This window comes from Oncorhynchus clarkii, chromosome 30 (assembly GCF_045791955.1).
Source record: "Oncorhynchus clarkii lewisi isolate Uvic-CL-2024 chromosome 30, UVic_Ocla_1.0, whole genome shotgun sequence".
Lineage (NCBI taxonomy): Eukaryota > Metazoa > Chordata > Actinopteri > Salmoniformes > Salmonidae > Oncorhynchus > Oncorhynchus clarkii.
The window spans coordinates 19998874-20021862 of NC_092176.1; the positions used below are offsets into that span (position 1 = coordinate 19998874).

The 22989-nt window shown below is 41.3% G+C and overlaps 1 protein-coding gene across 2 annotated transcripts in view; it reads right to left on the reverse strand.

The window, feature by feature from the left end:
- Positions 1 to 18035, reverse strand: part of LOC139390095 (CAP-GLY domain containing linker protein 1a) — a 60006-nt gene extending 41971 nt beyond the window's left edge. For both annotated transcript variants that reach the window (XM_071137241.1, XM_071137239.1), the window contains exon 1: positions 17906 to 18035. The gene's annotated coding sequence lies outside the window, so the exon portion shown is untranslated. The remainder of the gene's footprint in view (positions 1 to 17905) is intronic.
- Positions 18036 to 22989: the final 4954 nt, after the last annotated feature.

Genomic DNA, 22989 nt, shown 5'->3' on the forward strand with positions numbered 1-22989 from the left:
GATGGGCTGAATAGCCTGCCCTTGACATTCAAATGATCTTGTGTTCTTATGACAACAAGCAGTGCTCCCCCGATTGACTCGTCACAGTGAGTCCAATACTAAAAATACTCTGTCACAAGCCAGGCCACATTCAAGTGTCTCTGTGTGCGCATGTATTTGTCACCACCATACAGAAACAAACTCTCGCTTTCCATTTCTCTCCCTCACACACGCAAAGTCGATCAGTCTTCGATATCAACGAACCTAGTACCATTCAGAAACACAGGCAGGGAATTCTTAACGAAAGACCTGCACATAAACACATTTCAACCCCAGACATGAAGACTGGAAGTACACTCTTTTTGCATGTCAGAGTACACTCATTTTGTTTTGCTCAATAACATGTGATTCTACCCTCCCTGCTTTAATAAGGACTTCTAAAATGGGCCCATTACATGGATTTAATAACACTCCAATGACATGTTTCTAAATTCGGGGCGGCAGGTAGCCTAGTGGTTAGAGTGTTGGGCCAGTAACCGAAAGGTTGCTAGATCGAATCCCCGAGCTGACATCTGTCGTTTTGCCCCTGAACAAGGCAGTGAACCCACTGTTCTTAAGCAGTCATTGTAAATAAGAATTAGTTCTTACCTGACTTGCCTAGTTAAATAAAGGTTAAAAATAAATATTACCTCACATTCTCATCGCAAGTTGTGTGTTTGCCAGGGTTTACCAATCAATCAGGCCTAGCCAATAGCTCCGTACCCATCAAACACAAGTCAAGAGAGTCTTGGGCACTCCCTCTTCACCATAAACCGTAGAGCCAGCTCGTGTGAAGCTACAAACTCTAGGTAGAGGGAGGGATTAGTAAACAAACAGAAAATGATTAAAGTGTTTAGCAGCACTCCAAAAGGCCAGACGACTAGATTAGCTAATAGCTAAATATGCCACAAGGGTCTAGCCTACCTGTTATTACCAGACTGACAAAATGGTGGCCTTGGCATAATCCGGCAACATTTGTGTTGTCCTTCAAAGACTTCTCAATAAGGCTACCTGTTAATATTAATGTTTGAGAAATAGCATTAATAAATGTAACTAAGGAAGCCTTAGGCCAAGGAGTGGCAACATATGTGTTCTACTGTTAGCTAGCAATGTAGGTAGACACTTTTATTGACAGTCTTTGCTCTGACTTGCAGCATGTTAGGGACTCCCAAGTGTTGAAATAATGCATGTGGTTGAGAGAGCCCAGAGCAGCAGGTGCACAGCAAGGCCTTCACATCAAGTTACCACCTTACCCCCTGGAGGTCAACCACTGTTGCTATGGCAACACCACCAATTTTTTTTCCATATTTGATTTATTTCACCTTTATTTAACCAGGTAGGCTAGTTGAGAACAAGTTATCATTTACAACTGTGACCTGGCCAAGATAAAGCAAAGCAGTGCGACACAAACAACACAGAGTTACATATGGAATAAGCAAGCGTACAGTCAATAACACTATAGGGGGAAAAAAAGAGTATATACAGTGTGTGCAAATGGCATGAGAAGGTAGGCAATAAATAGGTCATGTATTTCATATACCTTTGACTATTGGATGTTCCTATAGGCACTAAAGTATTGCCAGTGTAACAGTATAGCTTCTGTCCCTCTCCTTGCCCCTACCTGGGCTCGAACCAGGAACACATCGACAACAGCCCCACTCGAAGCAGCGTTACCCATCACTCCAAATAAGCCGCGGCTCTTGCAGAGCAAGGGGAATAGCTACTTCAAGTCTCAGAGTGAGTGACGTTTGAAACGCTTTTAGCGCACACCCCGCTAACTAGCTAGCTATTTCACATCGGTTACACCAGCCATTAGGCTGATAGGCTTGAAGTCATAAACAGCGCTGTGCTTGCGAAGAGCTGCTGGCAAAACACACGAAAGTGCTGATTGAATGAATGCTTACGAGCCTGCTGCTGCCTACCATCGCTCAGTCAGACTGCTCTATCAAATCATATAGACTTAATTATAACATAACACACAGAAATAAGAGCCTTTGGTCATTAATATGGTCGAATCCGGAAACTATCATTTCGAAAACAAAACGTTTATCATTTCAGTGAAATACGGAACCGTTCGCTATTTTATCTAAATATTCTTGTTACATTGCACAACCGCATGACTTTCAACCTTCGTCTCTCCCGAGCCCATACGGGAGTTGTAGCGATGAGACAAGATAGTAGCTACTACAACAATTGGATACCACGAAATTGGGGGGAAAAAGGGGTAAAAATTCAACAACAAAAAAACAAAAAATATAATTGTTTGCAATGAGCCAGGCTTTTTTTTGTTTTTTTGTTGTTGAATTTTTACCCCTTTTTCTCCCCAATTTCGTGGTATCCAATTGTTGTAGTAGATACTATCTTGTCTCATCGCTACAACTCCCGTATGGGCTCGGGAGAGACGAAGGTTGAAAGTCATGCGTCCTCCGATACACAACCCAACCAAGCCGCACTGCTTCTTAACACAGCGCGCATCCAACCCGGAAGCCAGCCGCACCAATGTGTCGGAGGAAACACCGTGCACCTGGCAACCTTGGTTAGCGCGCACTGCACCCGGCCCCCCACAGGAGTCGCTGGTGAGCGATGAGACAAGGACAACTGTTGCGTGCAATGAACGCAAGAGAAGAGACACAATTCTACCTGGTTAATATTGCCTGCTAACCTGGATTTCTTTTAGCTAAATATGCAGGTTTAAAAATATATACTTCTGTGTATTGATTTTAAAAAAGGCATTGGTGTTCATGGTTAGGTACAGTCGTCCAACGATTGTGCTTTTTTCGCAAATGCGCTTTTGTTAAATCATCCCCCACCGTTGCATCGATTATATGCAACGCAGGACACACTAGATAAACTAGTAATATCATCAAGCATGTGTAGTTATAACTAGTGATTATGATTGATTGATTGTTTTTTATAAGATAAGTTTAATGCTAGCTAGCAATTTACCTTGGCTTCTACTGCATTCGCGTAACAGGCAGTCAGTCTCCTTGTGGAGTGCAGCAAGAGGCAGGTGGTTATAGCGTTGGATTAGTTAACTGTAAGTTAGCAAGATTGGATCCCCCGAGCTGACTAGGTGAAAATCTGTTATTCTGCCCCTGAACAAGGCAGTTAACCCACCGTTCCTAAGCATTCATTGAAAATAAGAATGTGTTCTTAACTGAATTGCTTAGTTAAATAAAAAATAAAAAACGTCAAAATCGGCGCCAAAAAAATACCGTTTTCCGGTTGTTATGAAAACTTGAAATCGGCCCTAATTAAATCGGCCATTCCGATTAATCGGTCGACCTCCAGTAGTGATGCTAGTCGGGCGGGCGCTGGCAGCGAACGGTTGAAAAGCATGCATTTGGTTTTACTAGCATTTAAGAGCAGTTGGAGGCCACGGAAGGAGCGTTGCATGGCATTGAAGCTCATTTGGAGGTTAGTTAACACAGTGTCCAAAGAAGGGCCAGATGTATACAGAAAGGTGTCTGCGTAGAGGTGGATCAGGGAATCACCTGCAGCAAGAGCGACATCATTGATATATACAGAGAAAAGAGTCGGCCCGAGAATTGAACCCTGTGCTACCCCCATAGAGACTGACAGAGGTCTGAACAACAGGCCCTCCGATTTGACACACTGAGCTCTTAAAGTAGTTGGTGAACCAGGCGAGGCAGTCATTTGAGAAACCAAGGCTATTGAGTCTGCCGATAAGAATACGGTGATTGACAGAGTCGAAAGCCTTGGCCAGTTCGATGAAGACGGGTGCACGGTACTGTCTTTTATCGATGGCGGTTATGATATCGTTTAGGACCTTGAGCGTGGCTGATGTGCAGCCAGCTTGGAAACAGGATTGCACAGCGGAGAAGGTACGGTGGGATTCGAAATGGTCAGTGATCTGTTTATTAACTTGGCGTTCGAAGACTTTAGAAAGGCAGGGCAGGATGGATATAGGTCTTTGGGTCTAGAGTGTCATCCCCTATGAAGAGGGGGATGACCGCGGCAGCTTTCCAATCTTTAGGGATCTCAGACAATACGAAAGAGGCTGAACAGACTGGTAATAGGGGTTGCAACAATGGCAGCAGATAGTATTAGAAAGTGGGGGTCCAGATTGTCTAGCCCAGCTGATTTGTACAGGTCCAGGTTTTGCAGCCCTTTCAGAACATCTGCTATCTGGATTTGGATGAAGGAGAAGCTGGGGAGGCTCGGTCAGGTAGCTGCGGGGGGGGGGGGGGCAGAGCTGTTGGCCGGGGTTGCGGTAGCCAGGAGGAAAGCATGGCCAGCCGTAGATCTCAATTATCATGGATTTATTGGTGGTGACCGTGTTACCTAGCCTCAGTGCAGTGGGCAGCTGGGAGGAGGTGCTCTTGTTCGCCATGTACTTTACAGTGTCCCAAATCTTTTTGGAGTTAGAGCTACAGGATGCAAATTTCTGTTTGAAAAAGCTAGCCTTTGCTTTCCTGACTGACTGCGTGTATTGGTTCCTGACATATCACTTGGACTATTCAATGCTATTGCAGTCCGCAACAGGATGCTTTTGTGCTGGTCAAGGGCAGTCAGGTCTGGAGTGTTCTTAGTTCTACATTTTTTGAAAGGGGCATGCTTATTTAAGATGGTGAGGAAATTACGACAAGGCATCCTCTACTGACGGAATGAGGTCAATATCCTTCCAGGATACCCGGGCAAGGTCGATTCGAAAGGCCTGCTCGCAGAAGTGTTTCAGGGAGCGTTTGACACTGATGAGGGGTGGTCGTTTGACCGCGGACCCATAGCGGATGCAGGCAATGATCACTGAGATCCTGATTGAAAACCGCAGAGTATTTGGAGGGCAAGTAGGTCAGGATAATATCTATGAGGGTGCCCATGTTTACAGATTTAGGGTTGTACCTGCTGGGTTTCTTTATGATTTGTGTGAGATTGAGGGCATCTAGCTTAGATTGTAGGACTGCCGGGGTGTTAAGCATATCCCAGTTTAGGTCACTTAACAGAACGAACCCTGAAGATAGATGATGGCCAATTAATTAACATATGGTGTCCAGGGCACAGCTGGGAGCTGAGGGGGGTCTATAACAGGGGGGTCAATAACAGGCGGCAACAGTGAGAGACTTATTTCTGGAGAGATTCATTTTTAAAATGAGAAGTTCTAACTGTTTGGGCATAGACCTGGAAAGTCTGACAGAACTTTGCAGGACATCTCAGCAGTAGATTGCAACTCCTCCCCCTTTGGCAGTTTCATCTTGAGGGAAAATGTTGTAGTTGTGTATGGAAATGTCAGAATTGTTGGTGGCCTGCCTAAGCCAGGATTCAGACACGGCAAGGACATCAGGGTTGGCGGAGTGTGCTAAAGCAGTGAGTAAAACAAACTTAGGGAGGAGGCTTCTGATGTTAACATGCATGAAACCAAGGCTTTTTCGATTACAGAAGTCAACAAATGAGAGTGCCTGGCGACATGCAGGGCCTGGGTTATGCAATACTGTATAGAGGAATGTTCTGAAAGTTGAACAGCTTCAGGTTTTACATCTGGCCTACTGTTTAGGCAGGGGTGAAGTAACATCTGCAATGGAATAGGCCAGTTCAACTTCATTACGTCCAGTCCCCTCACTACACTGCCACTACACTGCCAGCAAAAGAAAATGTATTATTACATTCCAGCTATTGACAGAGAGGTCTCCCTGCTCTAAGTGAGAGTACCTAACAGTATCAAGATGCCCTGGATTACGGAAAACTGATAACTAAAGAAATTCTAAATGGATCTTGCAGCTAAGTCACAGACACATACCTTCCATTCCTCTGAAGCCCTAAGCACTATGTTAAATAAAACAAACTAGATCTCTCTAACGCACATCTACCTTAAGGCAAAAAGAGGTTTCTCAACAGCACAGAATAAAGGGTGGATCTGCAGCATTGACCCAATTTACATGGCGCAGTTTTCCCCCTCTGTGGCTGAATGACACCCATTAGTGCCCTGAGGTCAGGACCACAACCAAAAGCCCTCGTGGAAAAAGCACAGAAATTATTGATATCTTCATGGCAGTGAATCATCAGAGGATACAGAGTAGAGGGTATCCATTGACATGCCTATTCTATTTGCTATAAAAATTAACTCCTCACTAATGGTGTACTCTATAAAAAAATAGAAGATGGCCGATTACAACAAATGTCCAGAACTATATTTCCAAAGCTGACTTAAACAAAAACAACCCCACAAACAAATAGGACTATGACTCCTCCATTGCATCACAAACGTCATCTGTTGATTCCATGGCATTGTTTAGAGAAAGGCTAAAGTCAACTTGGGGAAGAGAGCGGGCTTTCCCAAATAGACCAGCAATTTCTAGACTTGAAACCAGAGCCTTACATCTATAATTATAAACTATGGACAGCTTTCAGTTTAGCACTGGTGTAGTCAGCTGAAAATGATCCAATTATGCAGATGGAGATGTTTCCCACTAGTAAAGCTAATCCTTTGCTCCAGACTCTCACTTTAATCTCTATTCAGGAAGACAGCCAAACACCAATGTTCTGTTAATGCAGGTTTTGGGCAATTCACTTATCCTTACAAACCCAAATGCCCATCACTGTCATGCACTGCACTACAGCTGTAGGCTAGCCTACTACAGTGATGAATGTTCAAAATGACATGGTATTTTGGGGAAGTTACCATACCAACATCTTAAACTATGTTACTAGTCAGGGCATTTTCCTAAAAATAATTCCCATCCACTTTAGAGATGGAAATTTTAGAGATGGAAACGACTAACTGACCCTCATTAACAGGTCAACAAACGATTAAATTGTTTCCAAACAGTAGAATGAGGAGACCAACAGAAAATACTATTAGAGATCTGTATATAAGAATGAGATGCTTTTGTTTCTGCCCTAACAAATGGGAGTCGGCCCAAGGCGGGAAGGCAGGTGACGAGACTAGGCCCAAAATAAACCCATAGAAACATATTGGGCTTATTTTGGACAGATTTTGGCGAGAGTGAAACCATTCGCTTTTGTCTCTTCCTCTCTTATACTATGCATGCATACAAGGACCGGACATTTCTCATTAAGAGCTTAAGGGAAACGTGTAGCAATAGCAAACCTATCACATTACAGTTCAAAATTATTAAACACTCCTGTAATGAAGCAGATAAAACATCATTTTCAAACATTTGCCAAAATGCAATTTGTGGAAAACACAGTTCTAAACCTAACGCGAGCGGTTGTGATAGAGATGAACATTTCCATTAGACATTTAGAAAGAGGGGGAATCTAATAGCAACAACTATGATGGATTGCTAATATGACTAGGATTGTGCCTTTGGCTTCTGGACAACAAAAGAGAGTTGATATGAAAAACACTAGAACAGGGGAGAAATGCTGGTTAATGGCATGAGGAAGTCTTTAGAGAATAAATTGCCTCCACATTTCTACGGATGGATTTTTGCAAGGCTACTTTGAAGAAAGGTAAGACATGCCTCATTATTTGGAAGGAAAGTAAACTTTCCGGTTTCAATTCTACTGCCTCAAGTTCACATTGCAAAGTGGTGTGTGACTCGCTGAGTCAAAAGGTAGGCAGGCTATGGCCTGTACACCCGAAAGGCGAATGGGAGGTGCGCTTTAATTACGAATTGATATTGAGAAATAAAAATAGCTTGTTTTTAATTCCACAAAATAATGCAAATTACCAATAGACCGATAAGCATGACCAGACATATGTATTTTCAGCAGCTAACCGAGTAACATCCCTATTATTTGAATGTAATTTGATTTGTTTCAATTTAACAAACTTACTTTCAGACCAGGATCATTTTCTTTAGCAATTGTTGGACCCACTTCCTGTAGTGTGCAGACATTAATTATTTGTGTCTAATTACATGTTTCCTATGGCTCTGGGTTCATGCCACCTACAAAATGTAAAGCACTAATGACTCATTTGCACTGTGAACTCAACATTACAGTTCCACCAGTGCATGCTGTAAATTTAGAAGACATAAAATCCGATAGCTTGCTGCCATCCTTCAATATTATTGCTATATAGTTTAACGAAGCGCGCACTGTAAAAGGAAATAACCTTGCTGCTCTGTTGGGATACATGAAATGGGTGGGGACTGCCTAGCTATAATTAATTGTGTTACAATTTCCTTTTTTTATTTAGCAAATTTCTCTTACTTTAAAGCTCTGCATTGTTGGGAAAGAGCTCGTAAATAAGCATTACAGTAAAGTCTACACCTGTTGTATTCAACGCATGTGACAAATACAACTTTAATTTGACTGGTTGAGGATGTGTTCTGTAAAACAGATTTAGTTCTGAAACCGATTTGAGGGCCCAAAACATGGAGATAATCGACTTCCATGTATGATTACTTGTGGCAGCAGCTTATCCACAGCATGTCTGGCTTAGCTAAGCCATGCAGAGTAGGAAAGCATCGCTCAGACAGACTGTATAGCTCTCTGAACGCAGGGAGAAGGCCTTTCATTCTTCACTGTGCAATATACTTTTGCTGACATCAGTTGTGCAAAAAGCCTCACTAAATGACATCTCCAATTTGCAATGTATTGTATCCTACACTTCCCTCTCAGACTTCCCCTTCCTTTTCCCCATTCCTTTCATTAAGGGCAAATAAAGTAATTCACTCTCAGCTAGTTGGAAGCAGTTAGAAAATAGGAGAGTTGATTTGTCTAAGGGCATAAACGTTGAAAAAAGTGTTTAACCACTTGGTACTCCAGACTTTGGTTGTGGAAGATTAAAGAATTAGGCTATTTGAAGGTGAAAATAACATTCGAGAGGACATTTTAAATCCAAGGACAAGATCAAACTAGAAATAAAACAATTCCCGAAATTGGTTTGGTTTCCAGCTTGAATGGTTCAATATTTACTATTACTGTTGGTGGGTTAGTTTTTGATGCTAATTTATGCAAATGTCAATAGTTTGACTTTTATAGACCTTTGAAAATTATAGTTTTAATGTTTGCAGCTGAGGTGGTAAAAGATCAGTAGCATTTAAAATGGTCTACCACTGTTTTTGTGGTTGGCATTATGCCAATTTACACAAATTCAAATTGAGTATATTTTAAAGGTTTCAGATCATTTGAAGTTAGGATAGCTTCAATGTTTTAAAGATGGTCTTGTAGCTTAATTGGCTGAGGAGCAGGACCATTTCCAATAGCTACCACTGTATTCCTATGGTTCTCATTCAAACCCATGTTATTTATGCACATTTAAAATTGTTATAGTTCAAAAAGTATAGATAGTATCAACAAGCTGTATGCAAGACATCGAAGTTGAGTCAGTCTGCACATTTCAACATTGGAGTTGATAGCTTACACGGTTCAAGAAGTAGCATCTAGAACTTTTAAAATGTTACCATTCAAGTCTATGGCCACTGAAATTTATGCAAATATGGTTGTAGAACAAAAGTTAATAGTATAAAAAATATTTTCTCAAGCAACCTGCGAAAAACCAGTCTACAAGAAAGCCAGTCTACAAGTTTAAAATTTGTTTTCATGTTGATAGCTTAAGTGCTAGAGTGAGGGGAATAATGAATATGTAAGAGCGCTAGAATGGGCTTGCTTTCAGCAAGCACACTAAATATATAGTACCAGTCAAAAGTTTGGACACACCTACTCATTCATGTTTTCTTTTTTTACATTGTAGAAAAATAGTGGAGACATCAAAACTATGAAATAACACATATGGAATTAGTAACCAAAAAAGTATAACGCCTAAATATATTTTAGATTCTTCAAAAGGAGCCATCCTTTGCCGTGAGGACAGCTTTGCACACTCAACCAGCTTCATGAGGTAGTCACTAAGGAATGCATTTCAATTAACAGGTGTGCCATGTTAAAAGTTGATTTGTTGAATTTCTTTCCTTCTTAATGCGTTTGAGCCAATCAGTTGTGTTGTGACAAGGTAGGGGGGTATACAGGAGATAGCCCTATTTGGTAAAAGACCAAGTCAATATTATGGCAAAAACAGCTCAAATATGTAAAGAGAAACGACAGTCCATCATTACTTTAAGACATGAAGGTCAGTCAATCCGGAAAATTTCAAGAACTTGGAAAGTTCCTTCAAGTGCAGTCGCAAAAACCCTCAAGCATTGTGAGGAGACTGGCTCTCATGAGGACCGCCACAGGAAAGGAAGACCCAGAGTTGCCTCTGTTGCAGAGGATAAATTCAATTGAGTTACCAGCCTCAGAAATTGCTGCACAAATAAATGCTTCAGAGTTCAACAGACACATCTCAACATCAACTGTTCAGAGAAGACTGCCTGAAATCAGGCCTTCATGGTCAATTTGCTGCAAAGAAACCAATACTAAAGGACACCAATAAAAAGAAGAGACTTGCTTGGGCCAAGAAATATGAGCAATTGACATTAGACTGGTGGAAATCTGTCCAGCTCTCTGGTCTTGGCCATTGTGGAGAGGTTGGAGTCTGTTTGATTGAGTGTGTGGACAGGTGTCTTTTATACAGGTAACGAGTGGAGAACAGTTGAAGTGTACCTATGATAAAAAAAAAAAATACAGACCTCTACATGCTTTGTAAGTAGGAAAACCTGCCAAATCGGCAGTGTATCAAATACTTGTTCACCCCACCCCAAGCCGTTATGCCCATCAGTATCTCAATGGAAATGATAGTGTACGATGGATGCATATTCCTGACCAATTTCTCTCCCAAGAAAAGAACAAGCATATCATTAGGCCTATACTGGAATGAAGGGATATCAGGGCAAATAGCCTAATATGTTCAATGCAACTATAAATCGTTACAATACTATTACCATGTTATTGCTACTTTTATCCGTGGCGTGCTGTAATGTAAATTAATTAGTGATGCACCGATATGACATTTTTGGCCGATACAGATATCCAATATTATCCTTGCCTTTTAAGCATTCTAGTACAGTTAAATAATTAACACTCACACACAGCAGTCTAAGCCACTGCATCTCAGTGCAAGAGGAGTTACTACAGTCCCTGGTTCGAATCCAGGCTGTTTGGGTCTCTGAAGTCAAATAACACTATTTGACCTGTCAAGTGAGCTTGTTGACCAATCAGGACCTGAAGATGACTGCACGTCACACATGTAGGTGTCATCATCTAAAATAACCCTAATTTATAAGACATTTCTTATTTGAATAATGGTGGTTGGACCCATCTATGTGAAGCTAGCCACAATAAGGATAAAATAAACGTATGTCATTGACAGTGATGCAAATGAATACAAATAGTAGAATTATGCCATAATTGAATAGATCATGCTAAACGAGGTTGGAATGTTATAAAATCAACAAAAGACAATTTGTTAATTTGACAAATCTGTTGAAATCACACTGGATGTATTATACTTTAAATGTGTGTTTGGAGCATACTTATTTCACTGTACAGCATTGCCTATTGATTGTGGATCAATGACATGGGGTATCAGTCCACTCAGTGACACACACAGAACATTAGCGTCGTAGCTCTTATTGCGGGACTCTGAAACAATTGAATTGAGCCACATTCATTGTAAATCTATGTGTATTGAACACTATCCCCGAGGAAAAACAATACTGCATGGATGTTTGAGTCTGATCACACTGAGGACGTTGTGAAAAAATATATTGGGTATTGAGTAGACTGATACTCCATTTCATTGATCCCCAATCCTTTGGTAAAGCTGTACAGTGCAATATGAATGTCAATACACACAATAGGCTGACTGGGGAGGTGATTTCACACAGTCACAGTCCCGCGATAAGAGCAACAACGCTAATATTTGTGTAAACTCTTCACATTTGTGTTCTGTGGGTGTCACCAAGTAGACTAATACCCCATTTCATTGTTTCACATTCCAACCTTAACGTTATCTAGTCTAAATATGGCATGGCTCCACCAATTGTAACCTTACGCATCTTTTTCAAAGAGGTACTTATATTTTGAAGGCAAACCGCAAATTCCACTATTGTGCCTAATCCTTATTGTGGCTAGCTTCACAACACATAACCCGGTGTGCGGTCTGGTCCAGTGTCACTTGCCAGACGAAGCTAGCTGGCTGTTTATAACGTTAGCTTGGGCAACAGGGTTAAGTAGCTAGCTAGCTATTTATTTTCATGAACAGAAGTTCAATTTCAATAGGCGAACAACAAGTGGCTACCTTGCTAATACTTACTCACAAGGATTCCTAAATCATTGCTAAGAAAAATGAAAATGACTGCAGTTTCTACTGATCATTGCTTTCAGGCTGGTTGTATTGGTGCTAGCTAGGTACCAAGCTAAATCTAGCTACCCCAGAAGTTGCGGTCAAACAAATAATGCTTTATTACCAACGCAGAATTGTAAACATTGTTTGTGGCCAGTGTTTGCAAACTTTTTTGTACAGCTTTGACAGTGCTGATAGTAGTGCTGCGCCTGGCTTGCAAGTGCAAATTCAGAACACACAACATTCTATAATAACTGTTATTTGACATGTCAAATTAAGAGCTTATTTAACACGCCAAAGTGTTATTTGACGTGTGTCTTTTTTGACACGCAAAGACCCAAACGGCATTCCATAGTATGTCGTGAAGCTAATAGCAGTGACGCTATTACTGTGCAACTCCGATAGGGCAACATGTGTACCGGTGCTCGACCAGTCAGCAAAAGCCAACATCACCCACAACAGAGAAAGGTTGATTGTCAAGGGCAATGAATTCCATTATGTTGACATGAATGGATTTCGCCTTTGAGTTGTCTCGCTGAAATTCTTACTCTTTCAAATGACTACTCAACTTGTTGACTGCTTGAGCCACACAGCAGACATTGTGGGCTTGGTTAGAAATGCTGTGTTGCACGTGTAGCGCAAAGTTTTACATGGCGTCATTATGTCAACGACCTACATTATATAGGTATGCACGTCAGCTTTGACATCGGTTTTGCACATCGGCGTTAAACTAGACATCGAGCCTGAAGACTGATCATGCTCTCCACAGCCGATGCGAGTAAGACCTTTAAACAGGTCAACGTTCACAAGGCCGCAGGTCCAGACAGATTACCAGGACATGTACTGCGAGCATGCGCTGACCAACTGGCAAGTGTACTCACTGACATTTTCAACCTCTCCCTGTCCGAGTCTGTAATACCAACATGTTTCAGGCAGACCACCATGGTGCCTGTGCCCAAAAACACTAAGGTAACCTGTGTGAGGTTCTGTGTTATGCACTATAGCCTGTTACCATATCATATGTGATTGAATATTATCTGCCAAAATGACTACCGACCCGTTGCACTCACGTCTGTAGCCATGAAGTGCTTTGAAAGGCTGGTCATGGCTCACATCACCGATACCCCAGAATTCCCTAGACTCACTCCAATTTGCATACATCCCCAACAGATCCACAGATGATGCAATCTCTATTGGTTGAGAGCTTCAAGTTCCTTGGTGTACACATCACCAACAAACTATCATTGTCCAAGCACACCAAGACAGTTGTGAAGAGGGCACAACCAAATCTATTCCCTCTCAAGATTTGGTATGGGTCCTCAGATTCTCAAAAGGTTCTACAGCTGCACCATCGAGAGCATCCTGACTAGTTGCATCACTGCCTGGTATGGCAAATGATCGGCCTCCGACCGCAAGGCACTAGAGGGTAGTGCGAACTAGAGGTCGACCGATTATGATTTTTCAACGCCGATACCGATTGTTGGAGGACCAAAAAAAGCCGGAACCGATTAATCAGCCGATTTGTATTTATTTACTTGTAATAATGACAATTACAACAATACTGAATGAACACTTATTTTTACTTAATATAATACATCAATAAAAATCCATTTAGCCTCAAATAATTAATGAAACAAGTTCAATTTGGTTAAAATAATGCAAAAACAAAGTGTTGGAGAAGTAAAAGTGCAATATGTGCCATGTAAAAAAAGCTAACGTTTGAGTTCCTTGCTCAGAACATCATGAGAACATATGAAAGTTGGTGGTTCCTTTTAACATGAGACTTCAATATTCCAAGGTAAGAGGTTTTAGGTTGTAGTTAATATAGTATTTATAGGACTATTTCTCTGTATTTCATATACCTTTGACTATTGGATGTTCTTATAGGCACTATAGTATTGCCAGTGTAAGAGTATAGCTTCCGTCCCTCTCCTCGCCCCTACCTGGGCTCGAACCAGGAACACATCGACAACAGCCACACTCGAAGCAGCGTTACCCATGCAGAGCAAAGGGGACAACTACTCCAAGTCTCAGAGCGAGTGACATTTGAAACGCTATCAGCGCGCACCCCGCTATCTAGCTAGCCATTTCACATCGGTTACACCAGCCATTAGACTGATAGGCTTGAAGTCATGAACAGCGCTGTGCTTGCGAAGAGCTGCTGGCAAAACACACGGGCTGATTGAATGAATGCTTACGAGCCTGCTGCTGCCTACCATCGCTCAGTCAGACTGCTGTATCAAATCATAGACTTAATTATAACATAACACACAGAAATACGAGCTTTTGGTCATTAATATGGTCGAATCCGGAAACTATCATTTCGAAAACAAAATGTTTATCATTTCAGTGAAATACGGAACCGTTCGGTATTTTATCTAAATATTCTTGTTACATTGCACAACCTTCAATGTTATGTCATAATTACGTAAGATTGGATCCCCCGAGCTGACAAGGTGAAAATCTGTCGTTCTGCCTCTGAACAAGGCAGTTAACACACCGTTCCTAGGCCGTCATTGAAAATAAGAATGTGTTCTTAACTGACTTGCTTAGTTAAATAAAAGTATATAAAATAAATCGGCAAAATCGGCGCCCAAAAATACTGATTTCCGATTGTTATGAAAACTTGAAATCGGCCCTAATTAAAATCGGCCATTCCGATTTATCGGTCGACCTCTAGTGCGAACGGCCCAGTACATCACTGGGGCCAAGCATCCTGCCATCCAGGACCGCTATACCAGGCGGTGTCAGAGGAAGGCCCTAAAAATTGTCAAAGACTCCAGCCACTCTAGTCATAGACTGTTCTCTGCTACCGCATGGGAAGCGGTACCAGAGCGCCAAGTTTAGGTCCAAGAGGCTTCTAAACAGCTTCTACTCCCAAGCCATAAGACTCCTGAACACCTAATCAAATGGCTACCCAGCCTATTGCATTGCCCCCCTCTTTTACACCGCTGCTACTTTGTTGTTATAATCTATGCATAGTCACTTTAATAACTCTACCTTCATGCACATATTACCTCAACTGTACAGGTATTTAGTCTCGCTATTGTTATTTTACTGCTGCTCTTTAATTACTTGTTTACTTTTATTTCTTATTCAGATTTTTTTTTAAACTGTATTGTTGGTTATGGGCTCCTAAGTAAGCATTTCACTGTAAGGTGTTGTAGTCGGTGCATGTGACTAATAAAATTTGATACCGATCTTGGCATTTTTAGCTAATATCGACCAATTCTGATATGTTCCCCGATATATTGTGCATCCCTAACCCTAATATTTAACAAACATGAAGCTGTGGGAAATCAAGGTGCAGAAAAAATGCTGAGTGGTTAACAATGGCATGCTGCAAACGAGATTCAGGGACATGCTGGGACACTCAGCCCTCCCAGCATGGGACTGAAGGCTCTTGGTCTAAAAGACATCTCCTCAATATCACTTTACTCGTCTCAACTTGTGTACCAACCAGTGGGCAGGTTTAGCCTATAGAAAAGTATTGGCACCACATCTCTTTTAGAGCCTGCCCTGGCAAGTGGCTTTAATCACAAAAAATGACAGGAGCTGAGCTGTGTGCCCTCTGCACTCTCACTGGTTGTCTTGGCAATTTTCCTAAAGGTATTCTATACCCCTGTTTGGCAGCACTCAAGTCTCCCTCATCACTTACCAGTATTTGTACACTACATCTGCAGAAAGTGTGATCACATCACACATTCAAAACAAACACTCCCGCTGCCCCCTCACATATTAAGTGCACTAAAGACATGCTCCAGTTCTTCTCTTTGGAGAAAACATCTGCTGGGGTCATTATAAAGTCCCCCTAGCACTAGTAGCAGGCAGTGCAACAAAAAGCCAGGGTCTTTCCGCCTCCAATACCTCCCCACTCATAGCATCGGATTGTCCAACACGAACACAAGCAGCCTTGTTCAGCACTTGTCTCCTAGAGCTTGAGTTGAGTTATGCCTAATGCCCCCCCAAAACGTCAAAGTTTAATTGCTTGGTTGACAAAGATTTGTGAAATAATCATTACAGTTTCATTTCATCTCCAACACTGAATTTACTTGAAAAACGTAGCAAGGAGAAAATAGCCTAAAAACTTAGCAAGGAGAAAATAGCCTAAACTTTAAGACATTAAAACACAAGCTTTGTTGTCTAGCCTACTTGTCCTAACAAATATTTGTATTTTTTGAGAGAGAGAGCAGGTATAGAAGTGACAACTGACCTTCAGAGAATGGACAATTTGCTAACGGAAACTTCATACACATCAACACATTAACAGCCACACAACTCAGTTTAGGATAGCCTCAATTCGGATTCATCATCAAAAGATTAACTATAGGCTAACTGTTTGTAGTGTCTGGAAGCTTGTGTAGTGGTTTGTTGTGTTTGATGGTATGGGTTTGCTGTAAATCAGTGGAGATGGTTGTCGAACACCAGACGCAATGTCCTTGATATCATTCAATAATAATTTCTTATTTGCCCACTTTTTCTGTTACACATCTTACTCTAGCAATTCAAATGAGCCATCAGAGCAGGGCCTGGCACAGGACAATGGTAGGTTAAATCATCCTTGGTGCCCCTGCTTCCTTTAGAGGGCGAAGCAAAACGTCTTGTTAGTGGAGTTTGATCTGTGCATAAAAAGGGTGCAGACACCCAAGCCCGAAGTTCTGTTTTGCTGAAATGTATCAATTATAGGAGGCCAAAAATGATGCTGATTGTTCATGATCAAATGTTATCCCAACAGGTTTATTGTTTAATCACTACTGAATAATTTCTATTGAGCATGAGCAGTGTCAAAAGCATTGAAACCAACTCCAGGTCACAGTTTACACATAGCTAAATCACAGAATAGATTACCTTGACCTGAGGTTAGGTACAAACTATAAAGTGAATTCAGTCACTACAATGTTAGGATATTTGGCAAGAGACAACCACTTATGAAAGGTAGCTAGCAGAACCAATTACTAAATATACTTTTCTTGAAGTTAGCGAGCAAACTGACAGACATAGGGTTTGTTGAGTTTGCCGTGTTCTTCATGGGACAGGCAAAGGTGCACATATTTATGATTGACCAGTCGAAAGGTTCCCTGGGAGATTCCTACTGACGCATTGCATTCCGTTGATGTTTACAGTGTGGTCGATGAGGTGGCACATCTGGATATCGTGACAGTAGCTGCGAATGGAGCTACTGTATAAAACTAACTTAAAGAAAACTCGATTGGGTTAACAAACTCATGTCTAGTTCAAACCATCCAAATGTGTTAAAACACTAACTGGTCGATGTGGCGGACTTACCTAGCCAGTAGCCATATGGTTCATAATATTTGAGCTTTCCTAAACCACAGAAACATAGCACACTGACAAAGTCTTGTTGCTCGTATAGGAAAGCTAGCTAACGTCGAGGGAATTCCACAGGTCCGTAACGTCGACTCGTACCACAATGTCGCCCCTGAATGACATGTCTTGAAAACTAGCGGTTAGGATCGCTTGTGATATTTTATTTAAAATATAATCTCCAAGTCAAACCATGTTAAAAATGTGAGATCAGTATCTAGACTTAAGGCCCAGCCAGGTTGTGGCTGGCTAAACGCGGTATATACTAGCAGCTAGCTAGCGTTACATGAGCTAAATTGGCGCTTAGTAACTGTTTCTCCGTGGGTTATGGGCTCCCTGCCTTGACTGACAGGGTCAGTATAAAGCAAACGTGAGATAGCCGGGTTCAAGCCTCTTCAACCAATCCCTTACCTGTAGCACTCCCGTATGAATTGTTCTTTGACGAACAGCTAGAAACAATCCCAAACAAGCACAACCCTCTTTCGAGTTGTCTCCCCAACCGAAGCCTTGTGTTCCGACGGACTCGCGTTCACGAGGTGCTGATAGAGCGAAGCAATGACGTAAAATGGTCTCGCCCCTATAGAATACAGGGAGGAAAAATAACTAAACTCGTCTAAAACCAAAATTAAAAAATAAACTACCACAATTATAATATTAGCACAAGGTCATAAAATGCATTTGCTAAAAGAAAATCTACTAAACTTGAATTATGTCTGTCAAAGTTTTTATTCAGGATAAAGATAATTGTATTACTTTCAATTAGAAACGATTTGCTCAGATTTGTATCTTTCAGCATGCAATTTCTGTAAAAGATTAAGAATAAAGATTGCTTCAATACAGACAAAATGTTGCCACCCGGGTACGGTTGTTCCTTTCCCTGTACCTGTTAACTAAACAGATTTTGAAACCGTGTCGGCTTTGTGGAACTTGCTTATTTTTACCATTCAAATGTTGGTAAATTCAAATACGGCACTGACATGATTTGAATGGTGAGATTAGGAGTTGGGCGGCAAATTGGAAACCATCCAAACACAATGTACAGATCAATCATTATATTAAAGGGAGTTTAAAGGAGTCTGTATTCGAAAAGCATACGTATTAGATCAGGGCAGTTAATTAAAGTCACGAAATAGGACAGACAACGCTTCAGACCAACAGTCCATTTCCATCCAGCAGCAGCATGACACCACCCGAAACATCAGCCCTCCAAATGGTTTATAATCTTGAACAAATATTTAGATTTGATAACAAAAACACGATAAATTAATTTACCGAAGCCTTACTGTGTACTTTTAAATCGGACTTCCAATGGCAAAACAACTACGGCGAAAAACAACGAAAACAAACCATTGCATTGTAAAACGTTGGTTCATCTCCTGTGACACTTCTCCAGAGACATGATGGTCAGTCACTTCTTAGTCTTGTAGGAAGCTGCTATAGACCACCAAGTGCTAACAGTCAGTATCTGCATAACGTGTGAAATGCTTGATAAAGTATGTGATAAACAGTAAGGTATATTTTCTGGGTGATTTAAATATTGACTGGCTTTCATCAAGCTGCCCACTCAAGAAAAAGCTTCAAACTGTAACCAATGTCTGCAATCTGGTTCAGGTTATCAGTCAACCTACCAGGGTAGTTACAAACAGCACAGGAATGAAATCATCATGTATTGATCACATCTTTACTAATGCTGCAGAAAATTGCTTTGAAACAGTATCCAAATCAATCGGATGTAGTGACCACAATATAGTAGCCATATCTAGGAAATCTAAAGTTACAAAGGCTGGGCCTAGTATAGTGTACAAGAGGTCATACGATAAGTTTTGTAGTGATTCCTATGTTGTTGATGTAAAGAATATGTTGGCCTGTGGTCTGTAATGAGCAACCAGACCCTGCATTTGACACATTTTTTAATTTGCTTATTCCATTTACAAATAAGCATGCACCCATTATGAAAATGACAGTGAAAACTTAAATCCCCGTGGCTTGATGAGAAATTGAAAAATTGTATGCTTGAGAGAGATGAGGCAAAAATAATTGCAAATACAGGCCATTGGGAAAGTATTCAGACCTCTTGAATTTCTCCACATTGTTACGTTACAGCCTTATTCTAAAATGGATTCAATAGTTTTTTCCTCCTCTTCAATAAACACACAAAAACCAGAATGATAAAGCAAAAACAGGTTTAGAAATATTTACACATTTAAAAAAAATATTTATCACATTTACATAAGTATTCAGACCCTTTATTCAGTACTTTGTTGAAGCAACTTTGGCAGTGATTACAGCCTTGTGCCTCTTGGGTATGATGCTCCAAGCTTGGCACATCTGCATTTGGGGAGTTTCTCCCATTCTTCTCTGCAGATCCTCTCAAGCTCTGTCAGGTTGGATGGGGAGTGTCACTGCACAGCTATTTTCAGGTCTCTCCAGAGATGTTAGATAGGGTTGAAGTCCGGACTCTGGCTGGGCCACTCTAGGACATTCCAACACCTGTCCCAAAGCCACTCCTGCGTTGTCTTGGCTGTGTGCTTAGGGTCGTTATCCTTAGGGTCGTCGTTTCATCAAGGATCTCTCTGTACTTTGCTCTGTTCATCTTTATCTCGATCCTGACTAGTCTCCCAGTCCCTGCCGCTGAAAAACATCCCCACAGCATGATGCTGCCACCACCACACTTCTCCGTAGGGATGGTGTAGGTTTCCTCCAGACGTGACGCTTGGCATTCAGACCAAAGAGTTCTATCTTGGTTTTATCAGACCAGATCATCTTGTTTCTCATGGTCTGGAAGTCCTTTAGGTGCCTTTTGGCAAACTCCAGCGGGCTGTCATGTGCCTTTTACTGAGGAGAGGCTTTCTGTCTGGCCACTCCACCATAAAGGCCTGATGGGTGGAGTGCTGAAGAGATGGTTGTCCTTCTGGAATGTTTGCCCATCTCCACAGAGGAACTCTGGAGCTTTGTCAGTCATCATCGGGTTCTTGGTCACCTCCCTGAACAAGGCCCTACTCCCCCGATTGCTCAGTTTAGGCCGGGCGGCCAGCTCTAGGAAGAGTCTTGGTGGTTCCAAACCTCTTCCATTTAAGAATGATGGAGGCAACTGTGTTCTTGGGGACCTTTAATGTTACAGAAATGTTTTGGTACCCTTCCCTAGATCTGTGCCTCGACACAATCCTGACTCGGATTGTGTCAATTCCTTCGACATCATGGCTTGGTTTTTGCTCTTACATGCACAGTCAACTGTGGGACCTTATATAGACAGGTGTGTGCCTTTCCAATCAATTTAATTTACCACAGGTAAATCAAGTTGTAGAAACATCTCAAGGATGATCAATGGAAACATGATGCACCTGAGCTCAATTTCAAGTCTCATAGCAAAGGGTCTGAATACTTATGCAAATAAAGGTATCGTTTTTTTTATTTTATTACATTTGCAAAAATGTCTAAAAACTTGTTTTCAGTTTGTCATTATGGGGTATTGTGTGTAGATTGAGGAAAATGTTTTATCTAATCAATTTTAGAATAAAGCTGTAATGTAACAAAATGTGGAAAAGTTCAAGGAGTCTGAATACTTTCAGAATGCAATGTATGCCTGGCTTCACAACCGATTGGCAAACGTACTGCAACTTGAGAAATCGTGTGACAAAACAATAAAAATAAACCATACTATCAAACAAAGATAAATTATAAAAATAACGATAGTAAAAAGCATTGGAGCACCTTAAATTACATTTTGGGCAAAAAGGCAAACTCAGCTCCATCATTCATTGAATTAGATGGCTCATTCATCACAAAACCCTCTGATATTGCCAATTACTTTAATGTTTTTTTTCTTTGGCAAGATCAACAAACTTAGGCATGACATGTCAGCATCAAAACACTGACACTACATATCCAAGTATAACTGATCAACTTATGAAAGATAAGCACTGTCATTTAAAAATCTGTAAAGTGGAGTGTGAAAGAGGTGAAATGTGTTTTTTCTATCAAAAATGACATGCCACCGGGGTCTGATAACTTGGATGGAAAATTACTGAAGATAATAGCGGATGATATTGCCACACCTTCATTCTAAACCTACTAGAAAGTGTGTAACCTCAGGCCTGGAGAGAAGCAAAAGTAATTCCCCTACCCAAGAATACTAAAGCCCAATTTACTGGCTCAAATAGCCAACCAACACCATTGTGTTTGACCAGATAGAATACTATTTTACAGTAAACAACTTGACAGACTCCTCACGTTTATAGGGAAGGACATTCAATTAACACAAATGACTGACGATTGGCTGAGAGAAATTGATAAGATTGTGGGAGCTGTTTTGTTAGACTTCAGTGCGGCTTTTGACATGATCATAGTCTGCTGATGGAAAAACGTTTGGATAAAGAGTTACAGTGGCTTGCTAAAGTATTCACCTCCTTGGCCTTTTTCCTATTTTGTTGCCTTACAACCTGGAATTAAAATATATTTTGGGGCGGTTTGTATCATTTGATGTACACAACATGCCTACCACTTTGAAGATGCAAAATATTTTTAAGTGTGTACAATTTATTGGGGTATATCTCTATTAGCTTGGCACATCTAGGCACTAGGATTTTTGCCCATTCTTCAAGGCAAAACTGCTCCAGCTTCTTCAAGTTGGATGGGTTCTGCTGATGTACAGCAATCTTTCAGTCATACCAAAGATTCTCAATTGGATTGAGGTCTGGGCTTTGACTAGGCCGTTCTAAGACATTTAAATGTTTCCCCTTAAACCACCTGTGTTGCTTTAGCAGTATGCTTAGGGTCATTGTCCTGCTGGAAGGTGAACCTCTGTCCCAGTCTCAAATCTCTGGAAGACAAACAGATTTCCAGCAGATTTCCCTGTATTTAGCGCCATCCATCATTCCTTAAATTCTGACCAGTTTCCCAGTCCCTGCCGATGAAAAACATCCCCACAGCATGGTGATGCCCCCACCGCGCTTCAGTGTGGTGATGGTGTTCTTGGGGTGCTGGGGGGTGTTGGGTTTGCGCCAGACATAGCATTTTCCTTGATGGCCAAAAAGCTCAATTTTAGTCTCATCTGATCAGAGTATCTTCTTCCATATATTTGTGGAGTCTCCCACATGCCTTTTGGTAGAACACCAAACGTGTTTGCTTATTTTTTTCTTTAAGCAATGGCTTTTTTTTCGAGCCACTCTTCCATAAAGCCCATCTCGGTGGAGTGTACGGCTTAAAGTGGTCCTATGGACAGACACTCCAATCTCCGCTGTGGAGCTTTGTAGCTCCTTCAGGGTTATCTTTGGTCTCTTTGTTGCCTCTCTGATTAATGCTCTCTTTGCCTGGTCCGCAAGCTTTGGTGGGCAGGCCCTCTTGGCAGGTTTGTTGTGGTGCCATATTCTTTCAATTTTTTTTTACAATGGATTTAAATGGTGCTCCATGGGATGTTCAAAGTTTCTGATATTTTTTTATAACCCAACCCTGACCTGTACCACTGCTTAGTGGTGTTGCAGACTCTGGGGCCTTTC